The 13198-nt window shown below is 51.4% G+C and overlaps 1 protein-coding gene across 1 annotated transcript in view; it reads left to right on the plus strand.

Moving 5' to 3' along the window:
* The first annotated feature begins 3794 nt into the window (after positions 1-3794).
* The window catches only part of ptn (pleiotrophin), a 29734-nt gene continuing 20330 nt past the window's right edge, over positions 3795-13198 (plus strand). The window contains exon 1 of the mRNA XM_086146314.1: positions 3795-4112. The gene's annotated coding sequence lies outside the window, so the exon portion shown is untranslated. The remainder of the gene's footprint in view (positions 4113-13198) is intronic.

Genomic DNA, 13198 nt, shown 5'->3' on the forward strand with positions numbered 1-13198 from the left:
AAAAGTAATGAGAGAAAACAAAGGTCTTGAGTGAATAAGAAAAACATTGTGAGCATATTCCACAACTTTTTTTGTTTTTTAGGATTTTTTTACACACAAATGGAGATCATTTTCTACATGCCACATTTCTCTGTCCTACAATTTCTGTTGCAAGTCCGCCACACTTGGCATGTCGTGGTTTTCCCTTCAGAAACCCTTTTCATTCACGTAGCGCCTCCGCTCTGTTTTTCCTGTTCAATAACCTGCATGTGTCTGCAAGCTTGAACTGGAATGTTTGCCTTGACTCGTGTGATCCTGCACATTTCTTACACAGCACATGTGTATTTACAGCTGCCATGTCCAGAATATCGTAGAATACCGCAATAGGCCATCTCCGTGTTCAGGTGCGCGCTGCGTAAGCCTGCAGGTTTTGATCCAGCACATCAACACCACATTTCAAGCGGTCGTAATCTGTGATCACGTTGGGTTTTCTTGCTTGACCAACTGGATTTGAGGATGTGTCTGTTTTTAAAATGGGCACTGCATGCATGTAGCATTAACATACCGTATTTTCCCAACCATAAGGCGCACCGCACTAAAAGGCGCCGTCTCAGTTATGTGTGGCATCACTGTGTTCAACCCACATATAAGGCGCGCCTGACTATAAGGCGCTGGTTTTATATACAATCCACGCCCACACTTCCTCCTTTAACGTTCTCATGGTGTCCTCTAGTACGTCCGCCTTACAACAACACACAAGCATACAAGTGTACATATTTAGAAATAGAGCGGGAGCTAAACTGAGTTTGGTATTCACATTTTTTTACCGGTAAACGTCATCAATCAAATCCATGGAAGTCCTCATCCTCTGTTTCTGAACAGCGGCGCTAAATCTCCATCAAACTTGCCAGCCTCACTTTTTTCACTGTCAGAGTCGCTTTCCTCAGAAATGAAGCCGGCTTTTGGAAAGCTGGAACAACAGTGCCGGCGGACACGTTAGCCCGAGCAGCTACAATCCATTCGCAAACTCTCCCGGCGCTGCCTTCCACTCTCAGTGAAACCGTGGTCTCCAAGAAGACTTTTCCTACCCCGTTGTGCATCTCACTACCGTGCTGGTCCACTTCTTCTGCACAGTGTGACTCAACGGGATGTCGAAAGTGAGCGGCGCCTCGACCATGTCAGTGTCGGCGATGTTTTCAGGGTTGTTAAAACATCGATGCTCTGCATAACGCGCATAACCGTTATTTTATATACAATCAACGCCCACACTTTCCCCCTTTAACGTTCTCATGGTGTCTCTACTACACTGCACTATAGGGTGCGCCGCACATTTTGAAGAAAATCTTTTATGTGCGCCTTATAGTCATTAAAATACGGTATGTTTGGGAGGTGTAAGTTAGAGGCTCATTAATGATCCTCCTCCAACTCCAAACCTGCCTGCGCAAAAAAAAAAAAAAAGCGCAGCCGTACGACTTCTGAGAATTTATCCTTTATCTCTACAGCTCGTCCTTGAGTCAGGGTCGCCAGAGGTGGGGCTTTACGAGGCCACGTGAGGAGAAATCCAACCGTTCAACCTCTCGTTCACACGTCTGAACAGTTCAGGGTCTCTGACGAACCTCCTGCATGTGTTTGGACTGCAGGAACAACAACACCAAAACGACAGAGGACAGTTTCTCATCGCAGAAACTGATCAGGGACTCGCATTGAGAAAGCAGAGGAACTCCTAGAACCATCTTGGCCTCCTGCTCCGAGGCAGGAGCGTCTTCAGGAGGTGTACTGTGGAGGTCCAAGCTCTTCTGAGGGGTCTCCACAACTTGCCCAACTGGCCACAAGATGTTAAAACTTTCCCGGTTCAATTTTCCCGGCTCCTCGGAGCCAAACAAAGTGTGGAACAAGACGCCGAACCACTTGCTGCTCCCATCATGGACCAGCCGTGATGGGAGGAACCCCACGCAGACACAGGGAGAACATGGAGGCTCCGCACTGACGGGGATCCGACCAGGACCTTCTTGCTGCTGGTCGGAACCAGAGTACTGCACCAGAAAGATCCATCACAATGCAAAACAATGGTAAAACGTAAAAGAAAAATGTTCCTGGAGCAAACCTGATCTACTTGGTTTGAAATCAAAAATCTAATTTCTGGTCCAAAAAGCAGGTTGGAACGGGTGGAGAAAAGTGTCAGGGATACGAAGAGATAGAAAACTATCAGCCAGTTGGACAGAGAGCGGTGAGATGCTCTGGATGTGGAGGTTCTCTGTGGGAGCGACCAGGATGGATCCAGAGAACAGGGTGAGATGGAGAAGGTGGAAGGAAAAAAAGAACCTTCCGGTTCTTCTACCTTCCTTCTGCTGATCCTCCTCAAGACGGCTGAACTGCTGAACCCTCGGCCGCCGGACCGATCACTAATGAAGTAAAGGACTCCAGGTGGGATTGATTGCAGCGCCGATGGGATTGAACGAGGCGCATGTGTGTGTGTGTGTGTGTGTGTGTGTGTGTGTGTGTGTGTGTGTGTGTGTGTGTGTGTGTGAGGCGGGAGTCATGTGAACAAATGAGCAATTAAAAGCCGGGAACTCATTTTCCAGGAGTCGCGTTCACCCGGAGCCACCGAGGAAAAAACAAAATCAATCTGTTTATTTGACCGCTTCCAAGCTGCTGATCTCTATTAACGGCCGACTGAAGAAAACGGGCACACACACACACACACACACACACACACACACACACACACACACACACACACATATAGCAGCAGACATAAGTTGCTTTCTCATTGTAGGAATATTCTCAGATCCAGGAACCTTTTCTTGGTGCCTTCAGAGGAACCAGGGACCTTTGGACCTCAGCTTCTAGAACCATCTCAGCTCCGAGGTTCTTTCTACAGTTCCAAAGGAACTCATAGGTGTTTGGTGGAACTCATGACCCGCCGCCATGACCAGATACATCTTGGAGATGCGACATCCCGTCCTGGTCACTGATTAGCAGTTTTCTTGGGACTAAATGTAGACAATGAGGTCCGAGCGTTTTGCTCCTGCGACACCTCACGGGGGTTTCCAGGGCCGCTGAGGAACATCTACGATTTGGCTAGGATGAATGCGGCGTTAGCTAACGGCTAACGGGCTTCTTGGGGGCGCGGGGGGTTGAAGTGGTCGTCCTTGTAACCGATACATTCCCGGTTCGATTACCGAAGGAGTGTTACCGAGCAGGACGCCGAACCCCTAACCTTCTGCTCCGGATCCTTCCGTGAGGAGTCCAACAGAGAACTGCATAGCGTTAGCTCACGGCTAACAGGGTTCCTCACACGGCAGGGAGAAGATAAAACACAACCAGCATCTGATGGTTATTATTCCATAAATGCTGCGGCGGCTTCTTCTTCCGGGTTTTCGAGCGTGGAGCTAAAGGTGCCGGCAAGGAAGCGCAACTAGAAGGTTCCCCAGGAGGAGGCTACCTCCGTGCACCCTCATCTTCACGTACTGAGATGATTTAACCTGTACGGTGTTATGAATAAATGCAGGATGCTTCTTTCTGAGCCTACGATTCCATACACGGAAAACGCCAATGGCGCCCGGGTGTGTGTTGTCACTTCCTGTGTGCGGAGGTGCCGGCGGCGAGCCGCCGCGGGTCAATAATCTATCGACGGCTTCGCTGTGGCTTTATGTAACCCGTCCCCGCGGCCGCGCTCTGCTTTTGTTTTGGACTTTTCGGCAGAGTTTTTGCGAAGCGCCCGGCTTCTTTGTCAGAACCCCCTCCCGCCCCTCCTGCCCCTCCTGCCCCTCCTGCCCCTCCTGCCCCTCCTGCCCCTCCTGCCCCGGGTCTCCAGTCTCCCCGGGGCTGCTGGGTGTCCCTGGAGTGACCTTGGGGGTAATGAGTTCCTGATCACGAGTCACCAACAACCCCCCCCTTGCACACACACACACACACACACACCCTTAAACCCCATCCCATGCACACACACACACACACACACACACACACGCACACACACAAAAAAGAAGTACACGGCTATCGTATGCTCAGCCCACAAAGGGAAATAGTATTGCGGAGGCAGGGCAGCGGGGCAGAGGTGCAGATGAGAAGAGCCTAGAGGAACCAGCTCTCCAGACTCTGACGTACAACCACCGGACCTCCAGAGCAAAGTAAGTCACTTAGATTTATTTGTTTTTGGGGAGACGAGCATCAGAAAAGGGGTGATTGTGGTGGCGGCGGCACCAACCCCTGCTGCGGCCGGGGGGGGGAAACTTCTGGTGAACTTCCCCGCACCTTCCTTTCGCTCGGTTGTCTACCTTTTTTTTTTTTGTTCTTTTTTTTTTTTTGGCGCTTTGCTGGTTTTTGCAATTTCAACAAAAAGGGTGCCGACGGGAGGCGACAGAACAGGCGAAAACAGGAGGGACAATTAAGCCTCGAAGAGACGGTAATTGACGGGCGAGCGTCCCGTCCTGATAGTTTGCGAACCGATGACGCGATCCAAAGATCCGTGGGTTTGTCTGATCGTCGCCGCGGGCTGAACCTATGCAAACCACCTCTACGTTTTATTTTTTCCCAGGATGTCGTAATTTGGGTCAGGCCTGACCGGAATGACAAACCCCCCCCCGCCTTCCCCCAAACCCGCTCCAGAACCGGCGAATTGTGACAACGCTATGTGGTCCGGCAGACCTTCTGCTTCTGGTTGCCATGGCTCTCTTCAGCCCCGGTAAAGCAACCCGAGTCAGACGGAACACTGCTCCCCTCTGTCTTATGGGCATTCCTGCCGCAGACAAAAGCTCCCCCCGCCCCGTTCTCACTTGAAAATGAGGTGTCCGCTTCATTTCTTTAGAATCAACACTTGGTGTGGTCCTGGTGAAAGCCCCCCGGGCGGCGGCGGCGGCGGGGGGGGGGGGGGATTAAACATGACGCGGAGATGAGCTTGAGAAACGGGCTTTGGTCCGTAGGAAGTCAGAACAAAATGTGGATTAAGCTGGACGGCGTCCAGATGAGGGGAGGAGCGGAGGAGGGGAGCCAACTCATAAAAACGGCTTCATTTCCAAACCGGCCTCTGGCATTTTCCCTTCCTGGACGACGGCGCCGAGGCCTTCAGGAGACATTTTAGACGCTCTGCCCTTTTTCTCTGGTTTAAAACGTTTGCCCCGCGAACCCGCCCCACGTGATCCGGCCTATATGTCAGGGCCCGGAACACAAAGCCGGTTTATTTCCCCACGAATGCTTTGACCGCGGGGTTCTCCGCAATAAGGCATAGAATTGCGCCGGCGGGGCCCCGAGAAGTCCACTCCGGGGGGGCGTGAATGGAGTCAGTTCTGGTCTATAGGCCAAGTAAGTGTGTGTGAGAGAAAGGGGGTAGGGGGATGAGGGCATCCTCACATTGAGCGGTCCTTTCTTACGGGGTCTGCACCGACCCCGACAGAATGAGGCTCCATGGGGCCCAAAGGGCCTCCGGGGGAAAAAGGAGGAATGGGATGGAGGTGGCGGGGAAGGAAGGGGGGGGTGCGTGGGGGAGCGACGTAGCGACGAATGTAGCGCATCCTGCAGCTCCGGCTAAATGTGGGACCTATTTTGAGGACTCGCGCGACCTTCCCTTCCAGATTCCCGCGAACCGGCCGGCGGCCGAGATCAAAGAGGCGACGGATGAGGCACGGCGTTCGCGGTTTCGCTGAAAAACACATCAAAGTGCTACAACGCGTGTGAAATTTGCACGTTTACGGCCGCTGTGAAAACCGTGGCGAAAGGAAGCCATCTTTGAGAAGGGCGAGGAGTCGTAGCCCTTCCCCTCCCGGGCATCTCCGGCGCGAGGTGGGCGGAAAGGGGTGGACGGAGGTGCAGATGTTCCAGGCGTGGAGGTAAAAGGAGCGGAGACGTTGCCGGGCAGCCCGCGGACGGGTCACGGGAATTCAAATTCCACCCCTTCCAGACCCGAGGCATGCGCGTCTCCAAATTAGCATCCCCCCCCTTTGAGTGATGCTAGCTACAAAAAGGTGTTCACCCCCTCCAAACCCGCCCGCGCAGAAATTCTTCTTCTCCAGCGAGCGTAATTGTTGCCAGCGACTCTGGCTTGAACTGGTGTTTGATCCTCGGGGAGCTAATGATAACCCGGGGCTTCTCGCTGTAATCAGGCCGCTCATTAGCGTCCCGATCTGTCACGGCGCCACCCACGCAAAGCGTCCCCGGGCCCGGCGGTAGGTGACTCAGCGAGGGGAAGGGCAAAGGTCACGCGGCAGGAACTTCCGTTCTCAACCTCCCTTTGAGAGGCTCGGAACGTAAGACCGAGCCTCCGTGTTTAATTGGGTCTGTTTGATTGTGTTTGCGAGAGGATTTTACCTCCAGACCAGATCAATGCCGGGGAACAAAGAACCCTCCGGAAGACGGGCCGTGTCGAGGAGATGTCGGGCAACATCCCGCTGCTGGGCTCATTCAAGAAGAGTCCTTCAATGTTGCATTCATTTATTCATTATCTATCCGGCTTATCCCGCAACCGTGGTCGCAGGGGGCGGAGCCTGTCCCCGCCGTCATTGGACGAAAGGCGGGGTTCGCCGCGGATCCATCACAGGGCCGCAAGTAGAGACGTACAGCTATTCACGGCCATTCATAGAATTAAGGGGTTTTCTGTGAGCGTGTTCTTGGATCACCCTGAGGTTAGCATTGATGCTAACCGCTGCACCGCAGCGCAGCCGCCATCTTGGTGCTTTCATGAGGAAAACCAAGAAAAAACACGGCTCGGGCTGTAACGCCGACCGATGCGACGACGAGTAAAGAGCTCAGAGAAGGTTCTGGGTCGGTCGGGTGAGACCAGGAACCAGGAGGAACCAGGACCGGGACGAGAGACGTGACGGTCGGCCCCTGCAATCTGGCGGACTTTTACGGCGCGGTAAAGTACCCTCCCACCCCGAAACCTCCAAAATAAAGGCTTCGGTTTTAGTAAAAGCAAAGGAAGCCCAGTGGAAACTCTACATTGGTTCGATTCTCGTTCGAGCGAAACGCGCCATCTCCGAGAACGTGGAGCCTGTTCCACTTTGGGGTTTCATCAGAGGGCTGCGCTCGGCGGCCCCTCGCTAATCAAACCCAGCCAAAGGAAAAGCGGCTGCTCGGCGACGCTTGAAAATCCAAAACGAGGAGAGCGGAGAGGATGACGGCGCCGCTCGGGGCGGTCGGGGAAGATGAAGGGCCGACACGCAGGTTTGGTCTCACAGTGTACGCTTTGTACGACTTTGGAGACGGCGTGGAGTCAAAGGCTTCAAACGCGAAAGACTTCTGCTGGAAGGATATTTCCAGCAAATATAGTCCCGACTTGGACCGGCGCCTCGAACCAGAGGGTTTCCCGCAACACGGTCTTCCAATTCAATTTAGGTTTTTGTTCGGGCGCTAACGGGATTTGTCGCATCACGCCAGACGGCGAGGATGAGGACGCATTGATGCTAGCGTTACGGTAAACACGTAAACAGGTGCGTCCGCTTCGAACTCGATCGCCGCCCACAAATTCCTCACGCGTGCGTTACGTCGTTGCTTAGCGACACATCCACAAGAGGGCAGGGTAGAGGTCAGAGGTCATCTCCGACATCTGACTTCCGTTTCGGACGATCACAAATATGGCGCCTTTTCTTTGCGCGAAACCGCTCTTCCACGACTTTCGGTTGGAACGTTCCACGTGCAGCGTTTGGCTACCCATCGGCAAGGAAACGTAGGCAGAGAATTTAGCATAAATGAGCCCCGCAGCCACGCGCTAATGTCAGACAGAAACGTGCCGAAATGGAAAATGGCAAAACGCCGCCTTTCAGCAAAACGCGGTTTCTTGCAAGAAAACGAATTTTGCACATCTGTTCCCATGTTGTGGGTCGTCCTAGTGTGGAGGACGGACGCCGCAGGGACAGCAGTTGTGTGTCTACAGCAAACATCACACAGGGAATGCAGGCCCCCGGGGCCCCCCTCACACACACACACACACACACACACACACACACAGTCATAGGGGGAATGTGTGTAGAACTTGTATCAAGCTTAGGGAAGATGGTATCGCTCGTCTGATGGAAGCTTGACATTAGCAAACAAAAAGTGAGCTGTATTTACCGTGAAGCAATATCTGTGTATTAGCATGGCGTCACCGTGGTGAAGGTTCTGGGAAGGAACCTCAGATCATACCAGCGTGGTGTCAACATGGTGGAGGTTCTAAGAAGAAACATCTGCTTTTTAGCCTGGTGTCCACAAGGAGGGTTCTAAGAAGGCACCTCTGAGTTTTAGCAAGGAGACAACCTGGTGGTAGTTCCCATGAGGAACCTCTGATTATTAGCATGGTGTCCACATGGTGTATGTTCTCAGAGATCGGCTTGGTGTTACCATGGTGAAGGTTCTCACAAGGAACCTCAGTTTATTAGCGTGGTGTCAAAATGATGGAGGTTCTGAAAAGAAACATCTGCTTTTTAGCCTGGTGTCCGCAAGGTGGGTTCTAAGAAGGTAACTTTGAGTTTTAGCATGGTGACAACTTTGGTGGGAGTTCCCATGAGGAACCTCTGATTATTAGCATGGTGTCCACATGGTGTCCACATGGTGTATGTTCTCAGAGATCAGCTTGGTGTCACCACGGTGATGGTTCTCACAAGGAACCTCTGATTTTTAGCATAGTGCTAATGAGGTGATGATTCTACGAAGGAAACTGATTTTAGCATGCCGCCAATGAGGAGATGGTTCTAATGAGGAACATTTGATGATTAGCATGGTGTCCACAGGCTAACGGGATCAACAGGGAACCTGTGATCATTAGCGCGGGGTCTAAATGTTGATGGTCCGAGCGTGAACATCTGATTTTAGCTTGGTGGTTCTAATAAGGAACATCTGCTGGTTGTTCTGTTCTGAGTTACGGCTCCAGTGGGGAATCAAAGTTAGCTAGATTGCCCAACTTTAAGAGTTCTCCTCACTTAGAGGCCCAGGATGGAGCCCTGAGCGGAATATTAAACAACATTGCGGCGACACTCATCCACCCCAAGACCCCTGATCTTCAAGCGGCGGCGGCGGAGGTGAGCGGCGCTCGGCGCAATCAAGAGCCGTTTGTACGGAGGGGGTTTTGATTCTGGCCAGGCCCAAACTGTGTGAAGGTTACAAAAGAAAACGGGGCGGGGGGGCACTCAGGAATGTGCGCACACACACACACACAGACACACACACACACACACACACACTCGCATTGATGTGACGCAGGCAGCGACGTTGAATGGAAAGTTAAATTGATTGTGAGCATTGCTGCGGAACGGCGTCAGCCACTTAGTGTCTCTTTTCCACTCCCCTCTGCTAATTGAATTGCTAATGGTAATGTAGCGGCGAGGCGACACAGACTACTGGGACGGGGGTTATGGGTTAGATGGATAAGGGAGTGTGTGTGTGTACACACACATGAAATTGTTTTGAAATTTTTAAAAAAATTTCATCCACGTCAGCCTGGATGTGTTGGCTTTGGTCTTTGTTTGCTTCCCTATCCACGTTAGCTTGGATGCGTTAGCTTTGTTTGCTTCCCTGTACATGCTAGCTTGGACATGTTTGCTTTGTTTAAGATACGATATGATAAACTTTATTCATCCCAGTAGGGGACATTCCTATTTCACAGCAGCGTAACGGCTATAATGTCAGTTTTGTTTTAAGCTCTTGTAATTAGTTGAGTTTGCTTCCAGGTCCACGTAAACTTGGACACATTAGCTTGGACGCATTAGCCTTGTCTGCTTCCTCGTCCATGTTAGCTTGAACACGTTAGCTTTGTTTTCTTCCTCGTCCATGTTAGCTTGGATGTGTTAGTTTTGTTTGCGTCGCTGTCCACATTAACTTGGATGCGCTTGCTTTATTAGCTTCCCTGTCCACGTTAGCTTGGATGCGTTAGCTTTGTTTGCTTCCTTGTCCACATTAGCTTGGACGTGTTAGCTTCATTTGCTTCCCCATCCATGTTAGCTTGGATGCGTTAGCTTTGCTTGCGTCCCCATCCACATTAACTTGGATGCGTTTGCTTTTTTGTTTCCCCGTTCTCATTAGCTTGGATGCGTTAGCTTCGTTTGTTTCCCATCCACATTAGCTTGGATGTGTTAGCGTTGTTTGCTTCCCCGACCCTGTTAGCTTGGACGCGTTAGCTTTGTTTGTTTCCCCCATCCACGATACTTTTGTTTGCTTTCCTATCCACGTTAGCTTGGATGTGTTAGCTTTGTTTGCTTACCTGTCCATGTTAGTTCGGATGCGTTAGCTTTGTTTGCGTCCCCATCCACATTAACTTGGATGCGTTTGCTTTGTTTGTTTCCCCGTCAACGTTAGCTTTGTTTGCTTTCCCATCCATGTTAGCTTGGACGTATTCGCTCTGTTTACTTCCCCGACCATCTTAGCTCGGATGCGTTAGCTTTGTTTACATACCCATCCACATTAACTTGGATGCGTTTGCATTGTTTGTTTCCCCGACCCCGTTAGCTTGGACACATCGGCTTTATTTGTTTCCCCGTCCACGTTAGCTTTGTTTACTTTCCCATCCACATTAGCTTGGACGCGTTAGCTTTGTTTGCTTCCCCCTTATTAGGCTTATAGGACTCGTGGGCTGCTGATGCGGAACCTCAAAATCATAATTCCAGAATAACTTTGGAGTTGTGAGGACGGGGGTGGGGGGTTCTAATCCCCGTTTAAATCTCACTGTATTCTAATCCGGGCCGGCGGAGAGAGGGTGAGATTTGAAAAGTTTAAACACCTAAGACATACGGGGAGGAGGGACGGGGGGATTAAACGCACCCGCCGTACGACGGCTTGGGATTGTTTTATGTCCGCCCACCGACCGGCAGAGGAGGCTTGACGAAGCCCGGGAGGACACCATGTGCCGCGAGACGCTCGTCCCGAATACCCAGATGCGCGTGTGCGTGTCACATTTACACATGAATTATACTTTTTTTTTTTTTTTTTTTCTATTTTTCCTGGCCGGGTCTCCTACTCCGGCGGAGGAATAAAAAAAAAAAAAAAAGTTTGGGACATAAAAGGAGAGCCGGGAGTGAAAGGAGGAGGGCGAAGAGGAGCGAGGGAATCATTAGTCATGTCCATTAGTATTCTGGCCGCGGCTTGTGCTGTGAGACAGCCGGTCTGTCCAAACAAACAACCTGCAGAGGGGGAGGGAGTTTGCGGGATGGCGGTCGGACGTGGAGGAGGGGGGCTCATTATAACTCCCTTCCTTTTTTCTCACCCGGAGTTCACATTCCATCCCGCCGTAAACAGCGGGGTCGGGGCGGCGGCCTTGCCCTCTGCCGACGCTGGATTTCGGGGATGCTAGCTCGGCCGGCGCGACGCGGGCGGGGGGGGGGGCGAAAACAACACGGAAAAAGCAAATGACGTCCCCAGGACGGGTGATGTTCACACCCGTGACCTTTGGTTTCGCGACCGGTGTTATCCGGATGTCGCATCCAGGGTCAGGGAGGCCTTTAGGATTTCGCGGCGGCGTCGAGGCGAGGTTTACCTCGTCTGTATTCTCGAATCATAGAGGCTGCGGTTGCGATGAGCTACGCTAACGCTGGTTTTAAGGACACCCTCGTCTCCGGGCGGGTTTTACCCCGCGTACCCCGAAGTCACCGTCTCTTTTTTCACCTTTACTGTGATTTCCAGTCCACGAGGCGCACCTGAATATAAGCCGCATCAGCTAAAAATAAGTAAATAAATCTATGTGTACGTATACAGGCTGCACGTCTTTAAGCTGCAGGTGTCCACTTTGTAATATGACATATTTACACAGAAACTTTTAATTGTTTGTTGTTTGTTGAGAAGTTTATTAGGACGGAGTACAAATACATTAAGCACAGAGGCAGAGATGTTTGTACCAGATTGTAGCTCATAGCTAATTTCCATCTGTAGTCCTGGACAATACAAATATAAAGCTGTATAGAATAGACAATATATATAATTACAAACTTTTTATATATACAAATAAATACAAATACAAATTTTGTATGTATAAATGCAAACATCCACATAAAGGTACTGGAAATGCTTTTTTTTTTTCCCCGAATAGTGGCTGTAACACGGCCGATGAAAAAGATGAACGATAAATAAGACACGCTAAAGTCCATCCATTTTCTATCTCCGCTTTGTCCCAATCCAGCCGATCGCTTGAACCGTTAAAATCGTCTTTTTCTGTGTCAGACCTGAACCACCTCAGAATTTCATTTGTCCGATTGTGACGAAGATAAATGTTTAGGTGACTTGAAGCTTGTTAGCCAAAAAGAAAAAAACATTAGCCGTCGTGTTCAAAGCGTATGATATTATAGGTATCATATTATAGAAATTACGGTGACGGTCGGAGCTTCCCTTTGGCTTTTCACCTGCATATCTGTTCGCCGGTTGATTTACAATCCCGATGTAATCACGACGTAATAACGCCACGGCAAATTGCGACTCTCGCGGTCGGTTCCATGTCTGCTCTTCAGGGTTTTTTTTTTTTCGTTCACCTCGGTTTTGTCGCCGCAGAGAGAAGCCAGGGTGACTGCACCGCACCACGTCCACTGCGCCTCTTCTAATGCTCGGTGGCAAGTTGAAAGGTCGCTTCCAAAGCCCAGGGGTGTGTTTGTGGGTAAGATCTTCCTCATCCCGCCCCCCTGCTGCACCACTTGTACTCCCCCCCCTTCCTCCAGCCGCCGTAGAAGGCCTACAAGGTCTTGCGCGGCGGCTCCGAGTCGCCCTCCGCGCAGCAGAACAAGGTATTTATCCGCAGATCCTGCCGTTTTGGGGTGCTGGTTTGATTCCCCGCGGGTAGAAATAGCAGTATCGCACCTGCGGGCGACTCCATCGAGGGTCGGCGCGGTTGTCGGACGCTAGGTCGCGTCGCTCAACGCTGCGTCGTGCGGTTTGAGCGACCGCTTCGATCGGGGAAGTTTCGACGGCTGCGAGGAACTTTATCTCCAAGTCGAGGACAGCGGCGTGAAAAGTTATTGACGTGTTTTATTAAGTCTGCGGGACCGCCGCGGGAAACAGGTGTTCAATTAGCTCGGAGCCAGCTGGTGTCCGGGGCGGTTTGGAGGCGACCGCTTAAGTGGCTGCCAGTCGTCCTCGCCGTTTCCTTCTTCATGTCGGATCAGGGGTTTATTTTCTCTGGAAGGCGGAGGCGACGTCCGAGGAGAATCGAGTCGCCTCTCCATTTCAAACGAATCCAAAGACAACGGGATAAAAAGCGGCTAGCGGCTCCGTCCTTGACGGATCGGACGGCGATCCCGGTAAACAACTTCTCGCGCGGCGACGAACGGGA

Source organism: Fistularia commersonii, chromosome 5 (assembly GCF_037954325.1).
Source record: "Fistularia commersonii isolate RoL2024-O1a breed Wild chromosome 5, RoL_Fcom_v1.0, whole genome shotgun sequence".
NCBI classification, from domain to species: domain Eukaryota; kingdom Metazoa; phylum Chordata; class Actinopteri; order Syngnathiformes; family Fistulariidae; genus Fistularia; species Fistularia commersonii.